Genomic DNA, 13,559 nt, shown 5'->3' with positions numbered 1-13,559 from the left:
CAAGTATTTCTTACTGGTGTTTAGTTGTATTTTGATGTTTTAATTTTTATAAAAATATTTAAGAATGATCCAACTGTACAGATGTCAAGGATTATATATTTTAGTGATATAATAAAAATTTTAGAAAAAAATAAATATATTTGGTTTGGTATTTTAACTGTCAACATAGTTTGACCATTACTTCTTACTAGTGTTTAGTCCCACATTGATATTTTGATTTTTTTAAAAAAACTATTTATGAATGATCCAACTGTATGGATGTCAATATCTATATATTTTAGTGATATAATAAAAAATTTAGAAAAAAATAAATGTATTTGGTTTGCTATTTTAACAGTCAACCTAGTTTGAGCAGTATTTCTTACTAGTGTTTAGTCCCACATCGATTTTTTAATTTTTTAAAAAAATATTTATGAATGATCCAACCATACGGATGTCAAAATCTATTTATTTTAGTGATATAATAAAAATTTTAGAAAAAAATAAATGTATTTAGTTTTCTATTTTAACTGTCAACCAATAGTTTGACTAGTACTTCTTACTAGAGTTTAGTCCCATATTGATGTTTCAATTTTTTTTAAAATATTTATGAATGATCCAACTGTACGGATATCAAGATCTATATATTTTAGTGATATGACAAATTTTTTATCAAAAAGTAAATTTATTTGATTTGTTATTTAACAGTCAACCAGTAGTTTGACAAGTACTTCTTACTAGTGTATAGTCTCATATTGATGTTTCAATTTTTTTTTAAAATATTTATGAATGATTCAACTGTACGGATGTTAAGATCTATATATTTTAGTGATATGACAAAATTTTTAGAATTTTTTATATTTTGTTTGTTATTTTGACAATTAACCAACGGTTTGAACAATACTTGTAACTAGTGTTTAGTCTCATATTACTGTTTCAATTTTTTTTAAAATATTTATAAATGATCCAGCCGTAAGGATGTTAAGATATATATATTTTAGTGATATGACAAAAATTTTGGAAAAAATAAATGTATTTGATTTATTATTTTAACAGTCAAATGGTGTTTTAACCAAAAAATTTCACTTCAACTCGGCTCGGTTCGTTTTGATGGAGAAAGCTCGTGTTCAGCTCGTATTCAACTCGGTTCGACTCAACTCGATTTTGTTCGATAAAAGCGCTTGTTCGGCTCGTTCGTTAACGAGCTCGAGCTCGAACATGGTTTTCAGTTTGTTTAGAAAGCTCGGCTCAGTTTTTCAGAAAAAATTAAAGCTCGGTTTAGTTCGATCAAAACTCAGCTCGGCTTGGTTTGTGAACAGATCTATTTTCAGCTGCTGCTCGCAAGCCAAATTTTTGATTAACATCTCCGTGATTCTTCCGTTATTTCAGCAACATCCTCTGTAAGTGTCTGTATCAAATTTTTCTCGCAATAATAAGAAATGTGATAACGAAGAGGGAAGATGCAACAGGGAGATAGTAATTCCATTATTATAAATAAAATGCAAGTTGAGAATAAGAGGTGAGATTAGCAATGTAAAAATACGGCTGATTAATATATCAAGATATGTTTCTCTACTTATAACATAATTTATTTAGAAATGGTGGAATTGAAGTGTGAAACTATGTTCCTAAATACGATGATATTAACCGTATATGTTTACATGTGCATGTTTCTTTCATTAGGCAATACTTGTGGGACGACTAAATATATGAAAAAGTAGATACATGTATTATGATTATGCATGCAAAAAAAACTTACAAATTTGAAATTTAAAATTTATCTCTGATCGATTTAGCTATATTTACATAATAAAATTAAGAAGATTCAGCAAAATTTATGAAAGTTGAATAAAAGATGAACACAAAATGTAGAATATAAATGCACAATTGAGTACTTCTACTTTTCACATATGAAGAAAGCATGTTAACCCAACTTTGGAAATGACGATTCGTATATAGAGTATTCGTGCGGTTAACTCAAACCCAACCCATTGAAAATCTCTTATAACATAATCAAATATTTTTCTATCCATTAAGTTAAAAGAAAAGAGGAGCAGTTTTACTTGTTTAGTTTTGATTAAAAGCGATGAAAAGTTGTACCAAATATCAATTTTTTGTAAAATTCGCATTCTTAACTAAGGTCATATAAATATCAGCAATATAGGTTTTTTTTTGTAAACATGACTATAACTAGACTTGGCAATTCGGATAAATATAAATGGATCGGTTCTCGATCAGATCTATTTTGGATCGAATTCATTTTCAAATTATATATGCTATATTTAGAGACTAACCTAATTCGATCGGATGTTATTCGGTTCGGGTTTAATTTGAATTAAAATCGAATGAAATTTCAATTAAGATCGGACAAATTTCGGTTCAGATATTTTTGAAATATAACTTATTCATATTTTCATTTTATGAGACTTAAATTAATATTTTTTTATTAAATATAGCATTTTTAATATAATATAATGTAATTTTACAAAAAAATATAATTAAATAAATAGGTATCATAAACATAAAATTATTTTAAGTATAAATTTTACTTACTTCGGATGCTATTCGGGCCATATAATATATTTTCGGTTTTGATTGCTTCCAAGTAATAATCAGATTTAGTATTTTGAGTTAATTTAACTTAAATTTTCAGTTCTTTTAATTTTAGGATTGATAATTGATTTTTGAATATTTATCAGATTAAACAATTCAAATTTCCGATCAAATTTTGATTTTATGAATTTCTATATTTCGGAGACAGACTTGTTCTGTGTGGTTTAACTCCAACTGCGTGCATGAAAAAAGGCAGAGTCTTGTTGCTTATTAATAATTGAAGAAGGCTGGGATCACTTCATCACCGGTTGCTCCACATTGTTGAGTGGCATTTATGACACTTTATATCGCTCCATTAAGCTTTAAATTGGTGTTATTGCACTCAAGTTATTGGTGTTTTAATGTGTTTTCTAGTGTTTTTGCATTTCAGGCATTAATTCGGAATTCAGGTGAATTAGCATTGATTTGATGCTAATATAGTGTTAGGATGGTGTCCAAGGAATAAAGCTCGTGAAGACCAAATCATTGTAGGAAGAAAAGAAGAAAAATGGAATTTTCTCCAGAAGGCCAGCGCGCCCGCGCTAACATAGCGCGCGGCCGCGCCCAAAGTACAGAGACACAGCACGGGCACGCTGATCAAGCGCGCGGCCGCACCGGTAAGGATTTCTGAATCCTGATTCTTATGGGCTTTTGATTGGAGGACTTCTACTACACATGGGCTTCTATATATACCTAAATAAAGGTCGTTTTTCATAAGGAGATGTACCAGAGCACGAGGAGAAGGCGTAAGAAGACCGTTTTAGCACAATTCAACGAAGGCGAAGAAGACCTAGTTTATACTTGTGATTCTTTGTTCTAAGTTGTAACTTTGGATGCTAGTTTTCTTATTCGTGAACCTATACTCGTGTTTCGTACTTGGTTTATTATTTATTTAGTATAAAGACTATGTTTATTATACCATGCTTTCATCGGAACCCACGTTGATGATGAATCCGATTATGGGCTAATCGTTATCGTGGGGTTCTAGCGGATTTATCTATGGATTTCATTAGTTAATTTTTTTCGATGCTTTAGTGTGTGGTGATTTTATGATAACCTAGTTTTGGTTGTGATTATTCGTCTTATGAGTGTCGCGAACTTATAAGATAGCATGGTAATCTTTAATGAAGCGATAGTGAATTTAAGGATTTAGAACTTGCCATGCTAGCATAGGTTCATGTGTTATTGTTATGCATGATTCATAGGTAATTTTAACCATCTTACTTGCCCCATGTAATCACGATAGATAACTTGTGCATTAATCCATTATGTTGTCAAATTCTATAGACATATAGGGTCTCAATATAATTGGTGTCTGTTCAGCTTCTATCTCTTTTGTGGATGTCTGACAGTATGTTATTCGTGCAATGAAAGTTGGCGTTTAGCAGTTTCGTGTTGTCTGATTAGTGTCATCACCATTATATGCTAAGGTTAAGAAAAATAAGGCTATTGAATGAATTATTTAATGAAGTTAGAATCTCATGTTTGTGTTATATATTATTTAACTCTCTTTAATCTCTTAGTTTATGTTCTCTAGTATAATTCTCAATAGTTAATCGTAGTATAATCAAAACCCAAATTGTTATTTGTCTTATCATTGAATAATAGCCATATCATTATTGCATAAGTGCATAAATCACATAGTTAATCTAACCAATCTATGTGGGAATGAAATAGAAATATTTCTATATTACTTGTGATCGCGTATACTTGCGTGAATTATTAGCGCATGCTTAGAGACTAACAAGTTTTTGGTGCCATTGCCGGGGACTCGGTGTTAACTTTTAGTTTATGTGTTTGTCATCAGTGATCGTTAAAGTTCATTGACTCGGACATTGTTACTTACCTACTCTTTTCCTTGTCGTGTTTCAATTACTCTACCGAGCGTGTATGCATACACGTTCGCGGGCTCGTAAGAGAATTCTGGACCAAGCCGAGGAGGAAGCTATAGTGATTCGAAGGGAAGTTTTTGAGGACGAAGAGAAAGTAGAAGAAGAAGAAAAAAGTTGAGAAACGAGCTTTAGTATTGATGGAAGATCAAGCAAAAATTCCTAAGGCTTTGATGGACTATTCTCAGCCTAAGATCAATGATATTCAGTCATGAATCATCAGACCAGCCATCTCGGCTAATACTTTTGAGATCAAGTTGAGCACGATTCAGATGATACAGAACTCAGTTCAGTTTGGGGTTTCTCCTACAAAAGACCCCAACATGCACATCAAGGATTTCATCGAGATCTGCGACATTTTCAAGTTCAATGGGGTGACTGAAGATGCTATTAAGCTGCGACTCTTCCTATTCTTTCTGAGGGATAAAGTAAAGTGTTGGTTACATTCTCTACCACCAGGGTCTATCACCAAATGGGAGGATCTTGCTCAAAAGTTTCTCACTAAATTCTTTCTAATGGCAAAGACTGTTGCAATCAGGAATGCTCTTACTCAGTTTGCGCAGTAAACTGGAGAATCTCTGTGTGAGGCTTGGGATCGATACAAGGAGACGCTAAGGAAGTGCGCACACAATGGCATGCCTGATTGGATGATTATAAACTGTTTCTACAATGGTTTAGGCTCACAATCTAGACCTATGCTCGATGCAGCATCTAGTGGAGCCTTATGGGCCAAAAGCTATAATGAAGCTTATGAGTTGATTAAGCTAATTGCAGCTAATGAATACCAGAATCCTACGCAAAGAATATTGCAAGTCAAGTAGCAGGAATTTTGGAAGTGGATACAACTACTGCTATAGCTGCTCAACTTCAAGCTTTGACGATGAAAGTGGACTCTTTGGCTAATTATAGAGTTAATCAAATCGCTAGTGTTTGTGAACTTTGTGCGGGGGCACATAAAACTGAGCAGTGTGCTATTTCTAGCGAATCAGCTCAATTTGTGAGCAACTTTCAGGGATCACAACAGCAAGCTCCAGCCACTTATCATCCAAATAACCGCAATCATCCTAACTTCAGCTGGAGTAATGATCAGAATGCGGTGCAACAACCTTATCAGCCATACACAGTAAATCAGTATACCCCTCCTGGTTTTCAACAACCGCAATATGCCCATAGGATACAACTTCAACTTCAGCATTTACCACAAGCTAATGAAAAATCTGAATTGGAGGAGTTGAGGCTCATGTGCAATTGCCAAGTTGTTTCTATCAAGACCTTGGAGAATCAGATTGGGCACATTGCTAATGCATTACTGAATCGTCAACCTGGCACACTTCCAAGAGATACTGAAATGTCGGGCAAGAAGGAAGCTAAAAAGCATGTTAAGGAAATTATATTGAGGTCTGGTAAGGTTGCGAATCCTGAAAAAGCTAAAACTCCAGGATCTAAAGTTGAGGCTGAAGAGGAAGAAGAAGTACAGAAGGAAGTAGAAGTGGAACCAAGGAAGACTACTGTTGAGCACACTCCTCTTGAGGGTAATACAGGGGAGAAATAGATCTATCCTCCACCTCCTTTTTCTAAGAGGCTGCAGAAGAAAAAGCTGGATAAGCAGTTTGAGAAGTTTCTGGAGGTGTTCAAGAAACTTCACATCAACATACCTTTCACTGAAGCTCTTGAACAAATGCCTAGTTATGCAAAGTTTTTGAAAGGTATTCTCTCTAGGAAGGTGAACCTTGATGACTTAGAGACTGTTACTCTCACAAAGGAATGCAGTGCAGTGCTGCAACAGAAATTGCCTCCGAAGCTTAAAGATCCTGAAAGCTTCACTATTTCTTGCACAATTAGAAATGTGTCTTTTGACAAGTGGTTATGTGACTTGGGAGCTAGCATCAATCTGATACCCTTGTCAATCTTCAAGAAGTTGGACTTGCCTGATCCAAAGCCTACTTATATGACTTTGCAGTTGACTGACCGTTTTATTACATATCCACGAGGCATTGTTGAGGATGTTTTGGTCAAGGTGGATAAACTCATCTTTCCTGCTGATTTTGTAATTCTTGATTTTGAGGAGGATAAGAAGATTCCCATAATCTTGGGAAGACCCTTCTTGGCGAATGGCCGAACCTTGATTGATATGTAGAAAAGTGAGCTCACTATGCGAGTGTTGGATCAAGATGTCACTTTTAATGTGTTCAATGCGATGAAGTTCCCTTCAGAAAATGAGGAGTGCTTAAAGGTGGAGTTGGTTGATTCTGTGGTTACTTCAGAACTTGATCAATTGCTAAGGTCTGATGCCTTAGAAAAGGCTTTGCTGGGGAATTCGGATAGCGAAGATGATGAAGGTGATGAGCAGTTACAATTTCTGAATGCTTCTCTCTGGAAGAGGAAGATGGATACGCCTTTTGAATCTCTTGAATTGGAAGAGCTGAACAAAGCTCCTAAGTGTCTCAAGCCATCTATTGAGGAATCTCCTATTCTTGAGCTTAAGCCTTTACCTGAACATTTGAGGTATGCGTTTTTAGGTGATGCATCTACTTTACCTGTTATTATTACATCTGACCTTTCGGGTAGTGACGAGGAGAAGCTTTTGAGAATTCTTAGAAAATTCAAATCGAAAATTGGTTGGACTATAGCAGATATCAAGAGAATCAGCCATTCTTATTGCATGCATAAAATTCTGCTAGAGGAAGGAAGCAAGCCTATTGTTGAGCAACAAAGAAGGTTAAACCCTATCATGAAGGAAGTCATGAAGAAGGAAATTCTTAAGTGGCTGGATGCAGGGATCATCTATCCCATTTCTAATAGTTCTTGGGTGAGTCCAGTTCAGTGTGTACCAAAGAAATGAGGTATCACAGTCGTTGCTAATGAGAAGAATGAGCTCATTCCTACTCAAACAGTCATGGGGTGGAAAGTTTGTATGGATTACAGGAAGCTAAACAAGGCCACGAGAAAAGATCACTTCCCTCTGCCGTTTATTGATTAGATGCTTGACAGATTGGCTGGGCATGAGCAATACTGTCTTCTGGATGGCTATTCTGGCTATAATCAAATTTGCATTGCTCCAAAAGATCAGGAGAAGACGACTTTCACTTGTCCATTTGGTACTTTCACCTTTAGAAGGGTTTCTTTGGGTTATGTGGAGCACCGACCACATTTCAGAGATGCATGATGGCTATCTTCTCTGACATGATTGGTCAGAATGTGGAAGTGTTCATGGACAATTTCTCTGTGTTTGGAGATTCATTTAATGAGTGCATGCAAAATCTAGGTCACGTTCTCAAGAGGTGTGTTGAGACCAATTTGGTTCTTAATTGGGAGAAATGTCACTTTATAGAGCGACATAGCATTATTCTTGGGCACAAGGTCTCTAGTAAGGGTCTTGAGGTGGACAAAGCCAAATTGGGGGTCATCAAAAATCTTCCCCCATCAATTTCTGTTAAGGGAGTTTGCAGTTTTCTTGGTCATGCGGGCTTCTACAGGCGGTTCATCAAGGATTTCTCAAAAATTTCTAAACCTTTGTGCAATCTTCTTGAGAAAGATGTACCGTTTAAGTTTGATGACGAGTGCTTGGCTGCTTTTGAGTTCTTAAAGAAGAGTTTAATCACGACACCTTTCATAACTGCACCTGATTGGAGTGAACCTTTTGAGATGATGTGCGATGCAAGTGACTATGCAGTTGGAGCAGTTCTTGGGCAGATAAAGAACAACATATTTCATATGGTCTACTATGCTAGTAAAACCCTTAATGGTGCTCAGCTGAATTATACTACTATGGAGAAAGAACTTTTGGCTATTGTCTATGGTTTTGAGAAATTTCGATCTTATCTGCTAGGGATGAAGGTGACAGTTTTCACTGATCACGCTGCAATTAGATATCTAGTCTCAAAGAAGGACTCGAAGCCTAGGTTGATTACATGGGTTCTTTTGCTTCAAGAATTTGAGTTAGAGATCAAGGACATGAAAGGTATCGAGAATCAAGTCGTTGGTCATCTCTCTCGTTTAGAGGATACAAGTGCAGGAGATGGTGGCATTTCCTCAGTAGGTGCTGGGCTCTGTACAGGGGAGGGAACAGGAATTGGTGGAACCTCATGGATGTCTACAGGAACCTCTGGAAGAGGGTCTGATACTGGTATAATTGGGGTCGTGGAAGGCCCCACTCCTTCTGCCTTCATTAACCTTTGTGCCCTTGGTAACTCTTCATCCTCTAGTGCCACCCTCGCGGCCATTCTTGCTCTGGTAGTCGCCCTGACTACGGTCATCAATTCCTCAGCGGTCCTCTCTTCATTCTCATCAGGATCCTCCATGAGATCCTCCTCAGCCACAATCCTTTCCGGAATAACATCCTCAACCGCAACATTCTCAATATGAATCTCATCCGGTCCCTCATTAGGGTACTCCATCGGATTCACAATTTGATCTCCAGCTTGTAATAAAACATCCTCATGCTGATGCTCCTGAACCTCAGGGTTCGGTGCCCCGCTGCCCTATACGAGAACGAACTATGTTACTATCACGATATTTATAAGGGTTCCCGTAAGGGTTTTAACTGTCAGTACTACGTTAGGTAGCCCGACTATGAACTTGGAAAGAGTTCTTATTATCTTAGTGAACTTATTATCTTTACGTCACATCATCTCTGAGGTTTATAATGCTTAGCTCTGATACCACTTCTGTAACACCCCCAAATCCGGGGTCGGGGATCCGGGTTGTCACGAGTTCCATTTCCCTCAATAACACCCAATCTTATTAAACAATCAACTACTCTGAACTGTGACCCCACAATATACACACACACCACAAGTTATAGTCTCAGAGATGAATACTCAAAAATAACACAAGTCTTATTTCACAATTATATGCCAATACACCTTAAAAGGTTTTCTGAATAAATTTACATTTTCAACCATTATTACAATTCATATTATACATAAGTCTGGTACATCATTAGTTGAAAACTTAGACTATTGGTAATTTCTACCTCAGCTACAGCGGCCTCAACGCTTCCAGGACGCTGCGGAACGTTTCCTTTCCGCTTGCGAATTGGGAGCTTGGTCCTGTTCATCTTATCTATCTGATGTTGTGTGATGAAAGAAGAAAGCAAGGGTGAGCAACAAGCCCACCGAAATAATATGTATAATAATTTACAATATATGAGCATTCTCATAGTACTCATGAAAGTCTTGGTCAAAAGAAATGAACCAAGTTGATATCTTAATGCGATGAAGTCGCAAAATATTCAGTATATATATATACATATATACTTTTCAAAATATTGGAAGTCCTCTTCCATGCATAATACACACAGAGTTCCAGTGTATAACTGTATAAAAATATCGTTGCAAGGTGATCTCATATATCTAACCTTGTCTCAACGTTTTTCTGAAAATCTTTGTCATGCATAAGATAATTATTTACTAGATATAAGTTTAAAAGATGAAGTTACAAGATACTCCAATATACTTATATCTTTTCCAAATACTACTTGAACTACCACCGTTCAAGTTATGATTAGTTTCAAAAGTTCATCACATAGATGAGAATACAAGACCAGATTTGAATAGATTAAATCTTTTAAAATATCATCAAAATACAATGAAGTTACGAGATACTTCATTTGATGCAAACATCATTTTGAAAACTTGACCCTGCCAACACTCAACAATCGCCCAACCGTAGCCTTTCTATCGAAGTGCTCTGGGTAGTGTTGCAGAAATATCCAATTGGATGATGAACTCATTACGGGAGTTTTCCGCGCCAGGAAGACCACTTACTATGATCAGTCGTAGTAGTGCAACCCCACCATTTTCTACATGTAGAGGAGAACCTGTCGGATTTACTTGTCAACCGAACACTGAACTCCTAAGGAATGGACCGCCTTAGCGGAACTTCCAGGCCATTTGGGCCAATATAATAAGGCTGGGCCGGCGCTACTCGGCCACTTACGCCACTCCTAGTTCAGATGAAATCCATGACTCTGAAACGTAAAGCTCGTCCCCACTTTCCCCAAGTAGAAACTTGTTGATACGGCTCCACCATGAAGTCGTATCTAGTTGGAAAGGAAAACTCACCGATATTTCCCAGGCGATGCCTGTTAATGGATTAACTTATTCCAAGAATTTTACTTCCCGAGTGTTGGGTAAGTAATCAAAAACTCTTTTATCAAAATAGCAACCTTGTTGCGAATATAAAACACACCACCGAGCCGGATCCCTCTGGTTTTGAGCGAGTATTTAAATCCCCTTTTTTAAAAGGAAGATCTTAAATATAAAAATGAGTTTTGGGATCCGCTCTAACTTTTGAAAATCATTTTAAAGACTTGAAAACACTTTAAAGAGTGTTGGGAATGATGCTGATTTAATGAAGTAAATCAGTCTCAATATAAAGAAATATCTGAATATTATTATTTAAATAATATTTCAATAAAGAATAATTTTTATAAAAATAATTGAAGTAGAAGTTTTAAAACTCTTACTTGAATGAAAATTAAATAATCAAAGATATACTTATACAAAAGTACTATCTTTATTTGAATAATCAAAAATAAGTTTGATTATCGAAACATTATTCTTTAATAAATTAAAGAATATTATTAAATAATAAGCGGAGTCATAATACCTCGAATGAATATTATAAATAATATTCATTAAATGAAATAATGGAGTCATACATCCTCAAATGAATATTCAAGTAATATTCAATAAATAATATAAAGGAGTCATAAGTCCTTGAATGAATATTCAAGATAATATTCATTAATAAAATAAAATTATTGAATAAACCTTATTCGATTAATAGTTTTGACAACTATAACCATATATATATAAATATATATATATATATATCAAATCTACTCGGGATCCTCAACTCCCGGTTTTAGAAAATGTTTTCACCTTTGGGTCCCTATACTAAGGGTATATGCAAATTACCGCTATTCTCTAGCATAGGTATTATCAACTGAACCAACAGATATATATGGCAAGAATACGAAACAGGCATGCATATATATACCATATCAGCATGCTTCAATATATCACAAAATTTGCTAATTAACCAATATGCATCTATCACAAGATAATGCATATACATATATACATCACAACAACAGTATAACGGGTAGAAAACTTGCCTGAGCGACTGGGGGTGATAAAAGGCTCGGGACGAGTCTGGTAACCTATAAACAACAAGTAAGTTGGAATTAAACCAAAGTCACTTGTAAATCTATACTTTAACTAACTTAGACTCTAACGCTTGTTTTGCGCTTACTGATTCTCTTAAGTCACTCGAGTACCCTCGACTCCATCATTTTTAATAATTTAACCATTACGAGTATTAAGGCGATTCCTTCGCGAGTGTCTTACCAACTGCCTAACACTCTTACCATAATTGTTTCATACATTAATTAACCCTTCTTGGTCTTTAACCTATGTTTCAAAGTAAGGCGAGGGGAAATGTTTCGTTCGCGAAATGCCGTTACTTAAAACGGTCATTTCTCCTAAACCGTACATCGGAATCAAACGAACTACATATCAAAACGAAGCTCGTAACATGAGCTATCTAAACATGGCAATTGTCAACTCTAGCAGGGGGTTCTCGGGTCCTAATGTTATGAACAAAAGCAGTCTAAAGTAAATCGGACATTACGACGGCTATGTTTACGCGATTTCCCAATTTTGTACCCTTCCAATTCAACCCATAATCAAGCCACAATCACATCCCAATCCAAACTCCATCCATACCACATCCTAACAGCCCCAATCAATTCAATATTAACATTTATACTTATGCTTAAGCTTGAATTTAACTATACTTAAGTTCTTTTAACCAAAACAACAAGATTCACCATCCATTTCACTACCACTCCAACCCAAATTCTAAACCAACAAGCATTAAGCTACTATATCACCATAACAACTAGAATCATCCTATTTAACAAAGTAAAGCTAGGGTTTGGAGATGATATACCTTCCTTGAAGTGGTGGGAGTAGCTAGGAGGCTTTAGGAAGCCTTGAGAAGTCTTAGGGATGCTTGGATCTTAAAGGAAAAACAAGAAAATCAAGTTAAAATCTTTGAAATCACTATTCATTGTCTTCTTCATTGATTTATTGGAGAAGATAGAGAATGAATGGGATGCTTAAACTCATAATATAGCCATATCTATGCATAAGGAACACTAGGGAATTATCTTACCAATTTAGGAAGCTTGGATCTTGGATTTTGAAAATTTTCCCTTTGAAATTGGCAAAAAGCCGAGAGCAAGCTCTTGTTGAATGAAAGAAATGATTTTGTGTTTTGCTTTGATTTGTTTTGGTTGGTTGTTTTTGTTTTGTTTTGGTTAATTACATTATTAACCTTGGACTTTGTGTGGTTCTACTTCAACCACATCTCCTTCCTTCCCATGTCATGCTTATATCATGCTATGATGTCATCTTTCCCTCTTTGTCCTCTTCTCATTGGTTGGGTGACATCATCCTCTCTAATCCCTTTGATTAACTTCCTAATTGTTTGCCTAATGACCGCTGATCTGTTATACGGTTCGCTTAACTTTCGTTTTCGTTTATCGTTTGAGGAATCATACCCGGGATCTTATTACTTAGGTTCCCTTAACCTTTCTCAATATATTATATTCCTTTTATGATCCTCTCTTATAATCCTTTAATTTGAATCCTTTTTATCCTGTGACCTTATACTCAATTCTTTCCGTATCTAGTGGATTTCCGGGAAAAATCAAAGTGTTCGGAATTGGATTCTGACGATCTTTACATACACTTATATAACATGTAGAGTACTAATAAGATCTCAGAATATCCATAACAGAACCCCTACATAGTGTGTCATGAAAACTTTTCTTGTTCAGAAATTTCAGCAAAAACACTATTCACAAGGGTTACAAAAAGTTCAAAATTTTGGGGTTATTACAGTCTCCCCTCCTTAAAAGGATTCCGTCCCGGAATCAGATAGAAAATGAATAGGGATACTCTCCTAGCATTGCACTTTCTAACTCTCGAGTAAATTTTCCCACATTGTGGTCCTACCACCAAACTCTGCCTAGTTTGATAACCCTTCCTGGTTGCTCCATATATGTTACATCGGGTTGCATGTATA

General features: G+C 35.8%; 1 non-coding gene across 1 annotated transcript; it reads right to left on the bottom strand.

The window, feature by feature from the left end:
• Nucleotides 1-4,990: 4,990 nt before the first annotated feature.
• LOC141662661 (small nucleolar RNA R71) lies at nucleotides 4,991-5,097 on the bottom strand. Its single transcript, XR_012550764.1, has one exon. It is a non-coding gene; the product is annotated as a small nucleolar RNA R71 (small nucleolar RNA).
• Between the last annotated feature and the right edge of the window lie 8,462 nt (nucleotides 5,098-13,559).

This window comes from Apium graveolens, chromosome 5 (genome assembly GCF_009905375.1).
Source record: "Apium graveolens cultivar Ventura chromosome 5, ASM990537v1, whole genome shotgun sequence".
NCBI lineage: Eukaryota > Viridiplantae > Streptophyta > Magnoliopsida > Apiales > Apiaceae > Apium > Apium graveolens.
Note: the sequence above shows the minus strand (reverse complement) of the source record. Positions and strands in the feature narration are given on the sequence as shown.